Source organism: Mastomys coucha, unplaced genomic scaffold (assembly GCF_008632895.1).
Source record: "Mastomys coucha isolate ucsf_1 unplaced genomic scaffold, UCSF_Mcou_1 pScaffold6, whole genome shotgun sequence".
Classification (NCBI taxonomy): Eukaryota; Metazoa; Chordata; class Mammalia; order Rodentia; family Muridae; genus Mastomys; species Mastomys coucha.
The window spans coordinates 46,549,355-46,561,941 of NW_022196912.1; positions in this window are offsets into that span (position 1 = coordinate 46,549,355).

The window sequence follows — 12,587 nt, forward strand, 5'->3', positions numbered from 1 at the left end:
GGCACCTCGAGTCCTCTGCATCATGCTTTCTGTGAAAAGAAGGAACAATGAAAAGAAATAGAACTTCAGCATAGAATAGCATATCCCTGGGGTTCTACAATCATAATGAACTCACTGCCCTGGAGGAGGAGAATGGGCACCCAGTATGTGAAGCTGCCTGGCTCCTCCTTATCCTGGAAATAGCTCTGCGTTGTGTCAGAGGCCTCATTCTGTAACCCTCACCTAGACTTATTAATTGAGTCATCTTCATGCCCTACTATATAGTCTGATGCCAGCCTGATTGTCTGGGTCAGCTGCTACATGGAACTTCAATGATTTCTTAGGATGTATCTGTATGATTGGATGTATCTGTATGTGGCATTGGAAAGTGAAAATCTTGATTGTAATCATCTTCTTTGCCAAATGCTACAATTTCTTAGTTTTTCAAAAGGTAAATGAAAGTTTCACACTCAAGGGGGGATATACAGGCAGCTTCTTGTAGAAACTGAGTTCTCTGTCATTTGAGTGCAATAGGTCATGAGTCAGCTGGTGCAGACAGTGGACGCTTTATGGCAGAAAGGTGCTTTAAGCTATCTGTATCAGTATGTGCATGTCTTAGCACAATGCATTTAGCATCTTTAAAGCCAACATTTGCATGTTTTGATTGTAGCTCCACCCAGCCAACTCACTCTTATGGTTTCATGTTGCTGAAATGTCTTAAGTCACATTCACCCATACAATAACAGAGTTCAGAAGGAAAACACACACACACACACACACACACACACACAAAGCAAAAAGAAAGAATTAAGGACAATCTGAAAGCTGCCATCCTTCCTCTCAGAGTATTAATAAAGAACAGGAAGATTGTAACTGGTGCAGACACTGCACATGTTCAGAGTCCTGTGCCATTTCAAAGTCCCCATCACATATGAGGTCAGAGTGATCTTCCAGAACCCTGGGTCTGCCTGAGGCTTACCACTTAGTCTTCACTTCCTAACTTAATAGAGTAAAACACTAATTATGTATTTGTGCCTTCCAAATAGCATTGACATTCTCCTTTGTGTTTAATTGGATTACTGACTGGGTTTTCCTTCCCCAAATGCTTTTGTATCTATCTTTCCTATTAGAGTTCAAAGTCAATTGACTGACAGTTGTGTAGACAGCATCTCTCATCCCTCTTCAACTTGGCTCATTCCAGAGTTATTCATTGATACCTTTAAAATAGCACCCTGTGTTTTAACTGACACACTTCGCAGCTTTTGAGCTTTCTGTTTGTGGGGCAAGGTAACCAAATAGCGGAGGCCAGATGCTGATGTCTTTCTTCCTTTTCAGCCTGGTGTTGAGCATTACAGGGAACTGTTTCGGGTCTAAGAAGGACGCTTCATCATGAGCATCTAAGAAATAAGAAAGTAGGAGTGGGTGGGGGTGAGGACTCAAGGAAGCCCTGAGGACGTTTGTGAGGAGTGAATGTGTATTATTAACAAGAATCAATACTTCAGAGCTGTGAGAAATTGGCAATGCTCCCCTACTCTGACCCCCAATCAGGTTCAAAAAGGCAAACCCTTCCTTTGGTCTAAGTACAGTATCTATGTACAAAACTAGCACCTGAAGCTCCCTCCTACTGGAAGTTCCCAGACTGACACTGCTCCCTGCTGCTCCCTAGCTAGTCCCCCACCCCACACTCTATTTGGCACTACTCCATCAGAGTGCAGATAGCCCACATATTGCCAGATTTTCTGTATCCCTATATCTGTCATTTTTTCAGCCTGTCCATTCTTCGTTCCTTCATCACTCCTAGTCAAGACTTGAATACTGAGTCATGCTGGACATAGCATAGCCCAGAGAGGAGTGCTTCCAAAATAGGACCAAGCTGAAAGAAATAGAGACAGAGATTCTAAATCCCATAACAATTGCAGGATATTTTGTTTTATGTTATATACTAGTTATTAGCCACACAAAAAAAAAATAGTTCAAGATCACTATTACTAAGGTATGACTAGAGCATTCACACACCACTGCTCTCAGTTCAGTATCTTCCAGGGTCCTGCTGCTGGCTTTAGAAATATCATGGTCCCTAAGACCCCCGTTTTGCTGTCTTCCTAGTGGTTACCTCCTCATAGTGTCATAGGTTCAATTGGAGGCTCTGTGGGCACTCTGCAAGGACCACTACCCCTAGCAATGTCCCTTGACTGAACCTAAACAATAGCAGTTTTAAAGAGTGCTTTCCCTGATGTTCTCACACAGTCGGTGAGAGCTCTATCTAGTTCCTTTCTGTTAATTGTGTGAATTTTTATCTCACTGAGCCTGTTGACACACCACTGTCAGTGAGTGTAAGCTCTAAGCACTAGAGCAGTAGAGCTCTGAGCACGGAAACATACAGACTGTTTCTATCTTCTTTCAGCTCAGCACATTTGGTTTAACAAAAAAATGCAAAATATCTATTTATCTTTCTCATACTTGGACTAAATCACCCATGGAAACATGGGACTGAGTGTCATTCGTACAGCAAAGGGATAAGGACAACAGCTTTTTTATTATCAGCCTCTTCCCTATAAAAAAAAGTATCCAATCAGTGGAGCTCACAAGTAGTAGTAGGTCAGAATTTGGTAGAAATTTGCAAATGAGCTGCATTAAATGGGCATGATTTCATCCTGGAAGGCCCCAGAAGAAAAACGATGTAGTAGAAGAGTCTAGATTTCAAAATCTGTATGACTCTCATGCAAACCACAAATGTGTTAGTTGTTCTGTGGCTGAATATACAAAATCAGAGATAAACATCTCAGGACTACACCTGAGCTCCCCGACCAAATTTAAGTATCCTGGATGAGGGCTAAACATCTAAGGTTGAGCATTCAGGATCAGGGATGAGCACTGAGGACTAGGTATGAGCATCCTGGGACTAAGAGTGAACATGGAGAAAAGGAATGTCATCCAAGATATGAATACTAGGAACATGGTGGGGGATCTGAGACCAAAAAAATGATCTCAAGGCTGAACGACCAGCGCTGAGCACCAGGATCAACACTGAACTCCTGGACCAATGTCAAACATCCAGGACCACAGCTTAGTATACAAGACCAGCGCTATGAATTTATGGCCTGGGCTTATTACTCCATACTCAGGATCAAGGCTGAGCAACCAGGACAAAAATTAAGAATTTAACACCAAGACCCAGGCAGGACTAGGATTAAGGTTAAGCATTTAGAAACAAACAAGACTAAGCTTTCTAGCACTCAAGGTACTGGTCTAGAAATTGGGCAGATTCATTCATTATCCCCTAAATCTATTTAGTCTCCACACTTGTACTCTATTTACAATTAGTCAAAATTAGAAAGGCACATTTCTTATGTAGCTCTTGAATAGTCTGTCATACATGTTCTAAGTAAATTCACATGTTCTAAGTAATTCATTCCTATGATTCATTTACATGTAAACAAACAGCCACTTTTTTCCAGATATATTGTAGTATAATTGGAGAAAGATATATTTAAATGAACATTGTGGTAAATTGATATAAATGCACATTGCAAAATATTTACCACAGTCAAGATGTTGAACACTGGTCATCCCATGTGGTTGCTTTCTCACAGGAGTGAAGAGTTTAAGATTTACCCCCACACACACCCTGCCCCATGGTTTTCTGTAGCCCAGGCCAGTAAATATCCAGCCTGGGTCTGAAGCTCATTGGCATGGCTTTGGTGTAGAGACCCTGAATAGATAGATGCAGATTTTGCTTAATTTTTCTCCATTTGAGTGAACTTCTGCTGGGCTAGAGTGTCCTATGATTTCCTGGAGTGGTAGGTATGATGTTGGGTATGTAGGCCTTTACTTCCATTACTCTTAAGCCAGCGTTACCTCTCTCTATGCTCTCAGTTCCATAGCCTCTCATGTCTTCTTCGCCTTCATTTCTAAGTACTCCAAGGATCTCTGGAGCTTACTTCATCATTCAAGATGCTCCCTGTCCATCCTCCTGCTTGTAATCCTTTTCTAAAAGATAGCTGTTCCTAAATCACATTTTTTTTGATTTATTGAAATGTATTCAATAAAAACTATTCTTTAAAACTACTGCAACATCCTTGATAGTGTTCTAGTAAGTATTTCTTATTAGGAGAGATTCATAAAGATTAGCATGTGTATTTTAAATAAGGTCAGGGAATATGTGCCTCCTAGCCTTCCAGCCGCTATAAAACTTCATATTTTTTTCATGAAAATGGAAGAGCAAGACTGGACTTGCTATTTTTCAGAAATTTGATTTTAAACATGTAAGTCTTGATTTAAAAAACACAATAGTTTTTAAAAGCTAAGTACCAGTAGATAAATGCGTGTCTATAAAACTATGCTATTTATAAAAGAATGTGTCTGCATATGTGACAATAATAGGTCAACTGTTTAGGCTAAAAAAGTTTATTTAAACAAGAAAATGTCAACAGATTGAAGAGAGTAGGTGAAGTCCACAATTATACTTTGTATTTCTCCAACAGGAACTATGCACATTTGGTTTTAAAGAGAACAAAAGTATCAGGGAATCTCTTGACTTTGCTTGAGCCAAAACCAGACTTAACAATGAAATTTTATTAATTTGATCTTGCACCACTATATAAGAACATTTTAAAGTAGATTTTAAGTAATAATAATAATAACTTTAAAATCTAAGTTTTCACTTTATTTTTAGCTGTCTAAACTTAGCCTTAGTCCTCTGGCTGGCTTCATAGACTTGAAAACAAGCCAGTCTCTCTTGAGCAAGAGGATTGTCCTTAGGGAGTTAGTTAGGAGCTCCCAAGGTTGGTAAGAGGATATGGAGTCTTTCTGTGTATTACACTCAAGCCTTGAACATGTCCTAGTTTATAACTTAAAGAAATGTTGGAGAGCCATTGTGTGGAGCTTAATCTACAACATACAACTAGTGATTTTGTGTGATCAATGAGAGATGAAAGTCTGTCTAATAAGAACAGGAGGAACTACAGAATTCATGTACACTAGAAATGTAAACATGCTAGAGTTTGTCAGTACAGGCAGATGTCAGTGTTAGGTCCAAAGCTGTAAGTTCCTTCCGTTACTATTGTCACAGGAAGAGAAGAGGAGGACAATGGACATGCATAGGAAAACATAACTGCACTCACAATTTCCATGGCCCCCACTCTATTTGAAACAATAGTGTGTTTTTACATTGAATAATTTCATAGTAAGATAGAGAAAGAAACAAAGAGGATATTTTCTTTTAAGGAAACAAAACAAAATTTCAGAGTGCTAAGATTTTTGGACATAGGACAAGTTGGAAAGAGTCCATAGATTTACCTAAAAAATAATTTAGCCTAATAAAATTTGTTTGGACTGACAACACTAGAAAACCTCTCTCACTTGGAAAATACTCATCTAGCACATCACTAATAAACCCAGTCTCATCTTTCAAAACTATGTTTTTAGGCAGCAGAACTCCATAACATTGGATAGGATCCACAGTAAACCATTCCTCCTTGAGCTTTGGAGAGTGTGTGGTCCTTTATCTCATGAAAATCACACAGTTTGTTTTGATAATGTTTGTAACTAAATCAAATTCAAATGTGTTAAACAGAATAGGTAGCTATCTGAAAAATTAATTACAGTTACCTAAAAATTAATAATTGCTGGACAAGCTATTATTTTCAAAAATCTCAGAATTCCTATGCTAAGTAACTCCATAAAAATATGGTGTTTTGGGTCTTTCTATTGAAACTTTGTTTTTCAACTGTAATTCCTCTTATAAACTGCTTTTCATGTCCATTTGTAAGTAACTCATGAGGCAAAACAATACTAAAGAAATCAGTCTGAGATTCCAACTGCTGGTCAATCCAAGAAAGACTAAAACCCTTTTAAAAGATCATTCCTTTTGTTCCAAAGCTTATAAATATCTCAATTACAACTTAAATCTCTGAGGAGAAGCTTCCCACACATTCTGAAATATATACATTGTGGAAAATAGTATTTCATAGGGATCAACTTCTAAATGCCTAGCAGAAGGGACTGTCATGTTAAAATTTAAGATTTCTGGGATACTTTGGTGTGTGGTGTAAAGAAGGAAGCAAGATACTGGCTGTTTCCAAAAGAATGATACCTTATCTCAGGTTGATTCATTGGGAAGCCATGTCATGAAGCCAGAGAAGATGCTGGTAGACATATATGGAACAAGAGAGAAGTCCTTATAAAGATGAATAAGTTAACAGTGCTCATCATCACTCAGAATTAATATATGCATATACTGATACAAAAATGTGTATACACATTTTTGTATGCACAAAAGGTGTCATCTCAAGGTAGTATGAATAGAACTTCACTTAATTCATTTGCACAGCAAAAAGTCTTTAGTCCTACTTATCTTTATAACTGTACTGTTTGTTTATTTGTTTTATTATCCAGAGAATACCCTTCCATTTTTAAAACAACAATCCTGGGGTGGCAATGGAGCAATTTTCTTGTATTTAGTTTTTTAGACTAGATTTTCTCTTTATTACTGTTTGTTCATGGACGACAACCAAGTCTTCATCACAGGTAATAGAGACCCCTCGGAATGTAATCCAGTAGGACCACCCACTGCAACCAGGAAGCTAGAACCACATGGCACAGGGGGAACGTTGTCATAGATGGACTAGCCCTGCCTTGAGTTATTTAAATGTCTATAATAATTTAGCTACCAACCTTACATAGGATTTTGGAGCAGTCATTTAAAATTGAAACTGATTTCCTGATTAATAAACTGAAATAAAACAATAAAACAATATATACTGCTTTGTCAGAAATGCAAATATAGACATCAGTTGAAACACAAACTAAATGTTAAGTGAAAAAAAATCCCTAAAGGTTTATACACTGTTACTCAAGAATGAGATATGATAAATAAGCATCGGCAGGCCACTTTCATAAGCATAGGTCAGCCAAGAAGTTTAGAGACTATCAAGTAACTTTAGAAAAAAGTACTTGTTTCACAGAGATATACTAGAGAAGGTGGAGGAAAACCACTACGTAATCTATAAATATCCCACATGATCTTGAGCTCATGAAATCTATAATGAATTTATAATCTCTATCTAAAATTTAAAAATATATGTACAAAAGAGGACCTAGAATAAAAAACAAACCTCTATATGACTGTCACCATGTTTCATGTTTCTAACCTGAACTCTTGCCTTGCAAGACAGTAGAATGTTATGCTTGAAGTGTTAAAAGAAAATTTATTTAATCCAGAAGAGCTACCATTTGAATGTGGGGCAGAAATAAAGATTTTTTTTTTCCAAAATAAGAGTTGAGAGACTTTATCCCCACTAAAGCTGCCTTATTCTAAATGCTCAGGTAGCTCTTCAGGGCCAGACAAAGGATCATAAGATAACAAGAATACATATATACAGTTACTGAGAAAGGTGATATGTATAGTATAGAATATTAAATGGTACAGAAATCATCTGTAACTTTAGTACAAACATTGAAATGCAAAAGTGTTAAAGCAAGAATATATGGAACAACTTACTAGTGGATACATGATATGAACTATACTATTGAAACATGAAATATAAGGGATAAAGAACATAGTTTTGTGTGAAATCAAAATTATCGGCTTAGATGACTGTTTTCATAACTCACAGATTTTTTTCTTTTTAATTGAGTATTTTATTTATTTACATTTCAGATGGTAGATCCTTTCCCAGTTTGCCCTCTGGAAACCCCCTATTCTATTCTCCTTCCCCCTCCTTTTATGAGGGTGCTCACCCACCTACTCACCTACCCACTTACAACTCCCTGCTCTGGCATTCCCCTACACTGGTGCATGGAGCTCTAGGTGGAGCAATCTCTGGACATCCTTTCTTCAGTCTCTGCTCCACACTTGGTCTCCATATTTCCTTCTGTGAGTATTTTGTTCCCCTTTCTAAGAAGGACTGAAGGTCTTCTTTCTTCTTGAGCTTCATGTGGTTTGTGAATTTTATCTTGGGTATTCTGAGCATTTAGGTTAATATCTACTTATCAGTGAGTGCATACCATGTGTGTCCTTTTGTGAATGGGTTACTTCACTCAGGGCAATATTTTCTAGATCCATTCATTTGTCTAAGAATTTCACGAATTCATTGTACTTTTATAGCTGAGTAGTACTCCATTGTGTAAATGTACCACATTTTCTGTACCCATTCCTCTGTTGAAGGAATATGGGTTCTTTCCAGCTATTATAAATAAGGCAGCTATGAACATAGTGGAGTATGTGTCCTTGTTATATGTTGGATAATCTTCTGGGTATATGCCCAAGAGTGGCATTGCTGAGTCCTCAGGTAGTACTATGTCCAATTTTCTGAGACTGATTTACAGAGTGGTTGTGCCAGCTTAAAGTCCCACCAAAAATGGAGGAGTGTTCCTCTTTCTCCACATCCTTGCCAACATCTGTTATCGCCTGAGTTTTCAAGCTTAGCCATTCTGACTGGTGTGAGGTAGAATCTCAGGGTTGTTTTGATTTGCATTTCCGTGATGACTAAGGATATTGAACATTTCTTTAGGTGCTTCTCAGCCATTTGAGTCTCCTCAGTTGAGAATTCTTTGTTTAACTCTGTACCCCATATTTAATAGGGTTATTTGGTTCTCTGGAGTCTAATTTCTTAAGTTCATTGTATATATTGGATATTAGCCCTCTATTAGAAGTAGGGTTGGTAAAGATCTTTTCCCAATCAGTTGGTTGCCATTTTGTCCTATCGGCAGTGTCTTTGTCTTATACAAGCTTCGCAATTTTATGAGGTCTCATTTGTTGATTATTGGTCTTAGAGCATAAGCCATTAGTGTTCTGTTCAGGAAATTTTCCCCTGGGCCCATGTGTTCGAGGCTCTTCCCCATTTTTTCTGCTATTAGTTTCAGTGTATTTGGTTTTATGTTGAGGTCCTTGATCCACTTGGACTTGAGCTTTGTACAAGAAGATAGGAATGGATTGATTTGAATTCTTCTACATGCTGACCTCCAGTTGAACCAGCAGCATTTGTTGAAAATTCTGTCTTTTTTCAATTGGATGGTTTAACTTGTTTGTCAAAGATCAAGTGACCATAGGTGTATGGGTTCATTTCTGAGTCTTCAATTCTGTTCCATTGATCCACCTGCCTGTCACTGTACCAATACCATGCAGTTTTTATCACTATTGTTCTGTAATACAGCTTGAGGTCAGGGATGTGGATTCCACCAGAAGCTCTTTTATTGTTAAGAATCGTTTACAATATCCTGGGTATTTGTTATTCCAAATAGATTTGCAAATTAATCTTTCTTTCTTCTTTAACATTTTATAATAGATATTGTCTTTATTTACATTTCAAATGATATTCTCTTTCCTGGTTTCCCCTCTGGACAAAACACTTTTCCCTACTCCCTCCTGCCCCCTGCTCACCAATCCACCCTCTCCCACTTCCTGGCCCTGGCATTCCCCTACACTGGGGCATAGAGCCTTTACAGGACCAAGGGCCTTTCCTCCCACTGATGACCTACAAGGCCATCCTCTGCTACATATGCAGCTGGAGCCATGAGTTCCACCATGTGTACTCTTTGGTTGGTGGTTTAGTCCCTGGGAGCTCTGAGGGTACAGGTTAGTTCATATTATTGTTCGTCCTATGGGGCTGCAAACACCTTCAGTTCCTTGGATCCTTTCTCTAGCTCCTTCATTGGGGATCCTATGCTCAGTGCAATGGATGGTTGTGTACTACTTCTGTATTAGTCTGGAACTGTCAGAGCTCTCAGGAGACAGCTATATCGGCCTCCTGACAGCCTATACTTTGCTGGCATTCACAATAGTGTCTGGATTTGGTGATTGTATATAGGAAGAATTCCAAGGTGGGGCATTCTCTGGATTGTCCTTCCTTCAGTCTCTGCTCCATACTTTCTCTCTGCAACTCCCTCCATGGGTATTTTGTTCCCTCTTCTGAGAAGGATCAATCCATACTTTGGTCTTCCTTATTCCTGAGTTTCTTGTGGTTTGAGGATTGTATCTTGGGCATTCTGAGCTTCTGGGCTAATATCCACTTTTCAGTGAGTACATACCATATGTGTTCTTTTGTGATTGGATTAACTCACTCAGAATGATAGTCTCCAGATCCATCTATTTCCCTAAGAATTCCATAAATTCATTGTTTTTAATGGCTGAGTAGTACTCCACTGTATGATTGTACCATGTTTTTTGTTTCCATTTCTCTGTTGAGGGACATCTGGGTTGTTTCCAGTTTCTGACTATTGTAAATTAGGCAGCTATGAGCATAGCGGAGCATGAGTCCTTGATATATGTTGAATCATCTTCTGGGTATATGCCCAGGAGTGGTATAGCTGGGTCCTCAGGTATTACTATGTCCAATTTCCTGAGGAACCACCAACTGATTTCCAAAGTGGTTGTATCAGCTTGCAATCCTACCAGCAATGAAGGAGTGTTCCTCTTTCTCCACAACCTCTCCAGCATCTACTATCCCTAAAGTTTTTGATCTTAGCCATTCTGACTCGTGTGAGATAGAATCTCAGGGTTGTTTTGATTTGCATTTCCCTGATGACTAAGGATGTTGAACATTTCTTTAGGTGCTTCTCAGCTATTAGATATTCCTCAGTTAAGAATTCTTTGTTTAGCTCTGTACCCCATTTTTAATAGGGTTATTTGGTTCTCTGGAGCCTAACTTCTTGAGTTTATTGTATATATTGGATATTAGCCTTCTATTGATGTAGGGTTGGTAAAGATCTTTTCCCAATAGGTTGGTTGCCATTTTGTCCTATTGTTGGTATCCTTTGCCTTACAAAACTTTGTAATTTTATGAGATCCCATTTGTCAATTCCTAATCTTAGAGCATAAGCTATTGGTGTTCTGTTCAGAAAATTTTCCCCTGTGCCCATGTGCTGAAGGCTCTTCCCCACTTTCTTTTCTATTAGTTTCATTGTATCTGGTTTTATGAGGAGGTCCTTGATCCACTTGGACTTGAGCTTTGTACATTAGATAAGAATGAATGGATTTGCATTCTTCTACATGTTAACTGCCAGTTGAGCCAACACCATTTGTTGAAAAATGCTGTCTTTTTTTTCCCACTGGATGGATTTAGCTCCTTTGTCAAAGTTCAAGTGGCCATAGGTGTGTGGGTTCATTTCTGGGTCTTCAATTCTATTCCATTGATCTACCTGCCTGTCACTGTACCAATACCATGCAGTTTTTATCACAATTGCTCTGTAGTACAGCTTAAGGTCCAGGATGGTGATTCCACCAGAAGTTCTTTTATTGTTGAGAATAGTTTTCCCTAACCTAGGTTTTTTGTTATTCCAGATGAATTTGCAAATTGCTTTTTTCAACTCTGTGAAGAATTGAGTTGGAATTTTGGTGAAGGTTGCATTGATTTGTAGTTTGATTTTGGCAAGATGGCCATTTTTACTATATTAATTCTGCCAGTTCATGAGCATGGGCAATCTTTCTATCTTCTGAGAACTTCCTTGATTTTTTTCTTCAGAGACTTGAAGTTGCTTTCAGATGGATCTTTAACTTCCTTGGTAAGAGTCACACCAAGCTGTTTAATATTGTTTGTAACTATTGCGAAGGATATCATTTCCCTAATTTCTTTCTCAGCGTGTTTATCCTTTGTGTATAGGAAAACTACTAATTTGTTTGAATTGATTTTATATCTAGCCACTTTGCTGAAGTTGTTTATCAGGTTTAGGAGTTCTCTGGTGAAATTTCGGGAGACACTTAAGTATACTATCATGTCATCTGCAAATAGTGATAATTTGACTTCTTTTTTTCCAATTTCTATGCCATGACCTCCTTTTTTAGTCTAATTGCTCTGGCTAAGATTTCAACTACAATATTGAATAGGTAGGGAGAGAGTTGTCTAGTCCCTGATTTTAGTGGGATTGCTTCAAGTTTTTCTCCATTTAATTTGATGTTGGCTACTGGTTTGCTGTATATTGCTTTTACTATGTTAGGTATGAGCCTTGAATTTCTGATCTTTCTAAGACTTTTAACATGAAGGGATGTTGAATTTTGACAAATGTTTTCTTAGCTTCTAATGAAATGATTATGTGGTTTTTAGTCTTTGAGTTTGTTTATATAGTGGACTATGTTGATGTATTTCCTTATATTGAACAATCCCTGCATCCCTGGGATAAAGCCTACTTGATCATGGTGGATGATCATTTTGATGTGTTCTTGGATTCAGTTGGCAAAAATCATATTGAATATTTTTGCATCGATATTCATAAGTAAAATTGGACTGAGTTCTCTTTCTGTGTTAGGTCTTTGTATGGTTTAGGTATAAGTGTAATTGTGGCTTCATAGAACTAATTGGGTAGTGTTCCTTCTGTTTCAATTTTGTGGAATAGTTTGAAGAGTATTATTATTAGGACTTCTTTGAAGGTCTTATAGAATTCTGCACTAGACCCATCTGGTCCTGGACTTTTTTTGGCTGGGAGACTTTTAGTGACTACTTCTATTTCTTTAGGGGTTATGGGACTTTTTAGATGGTTTATCTGATCCTGATTTAAATTTGGTACCTGGTATCTGTCTAGAAAATTGTCCATTTCATACAGATTTTCCAGTTTTGTTGAGTATAGGCCTGTGTAGTAGGATCTGATGATTTTTTGGATTTCCTCAGTTTCTG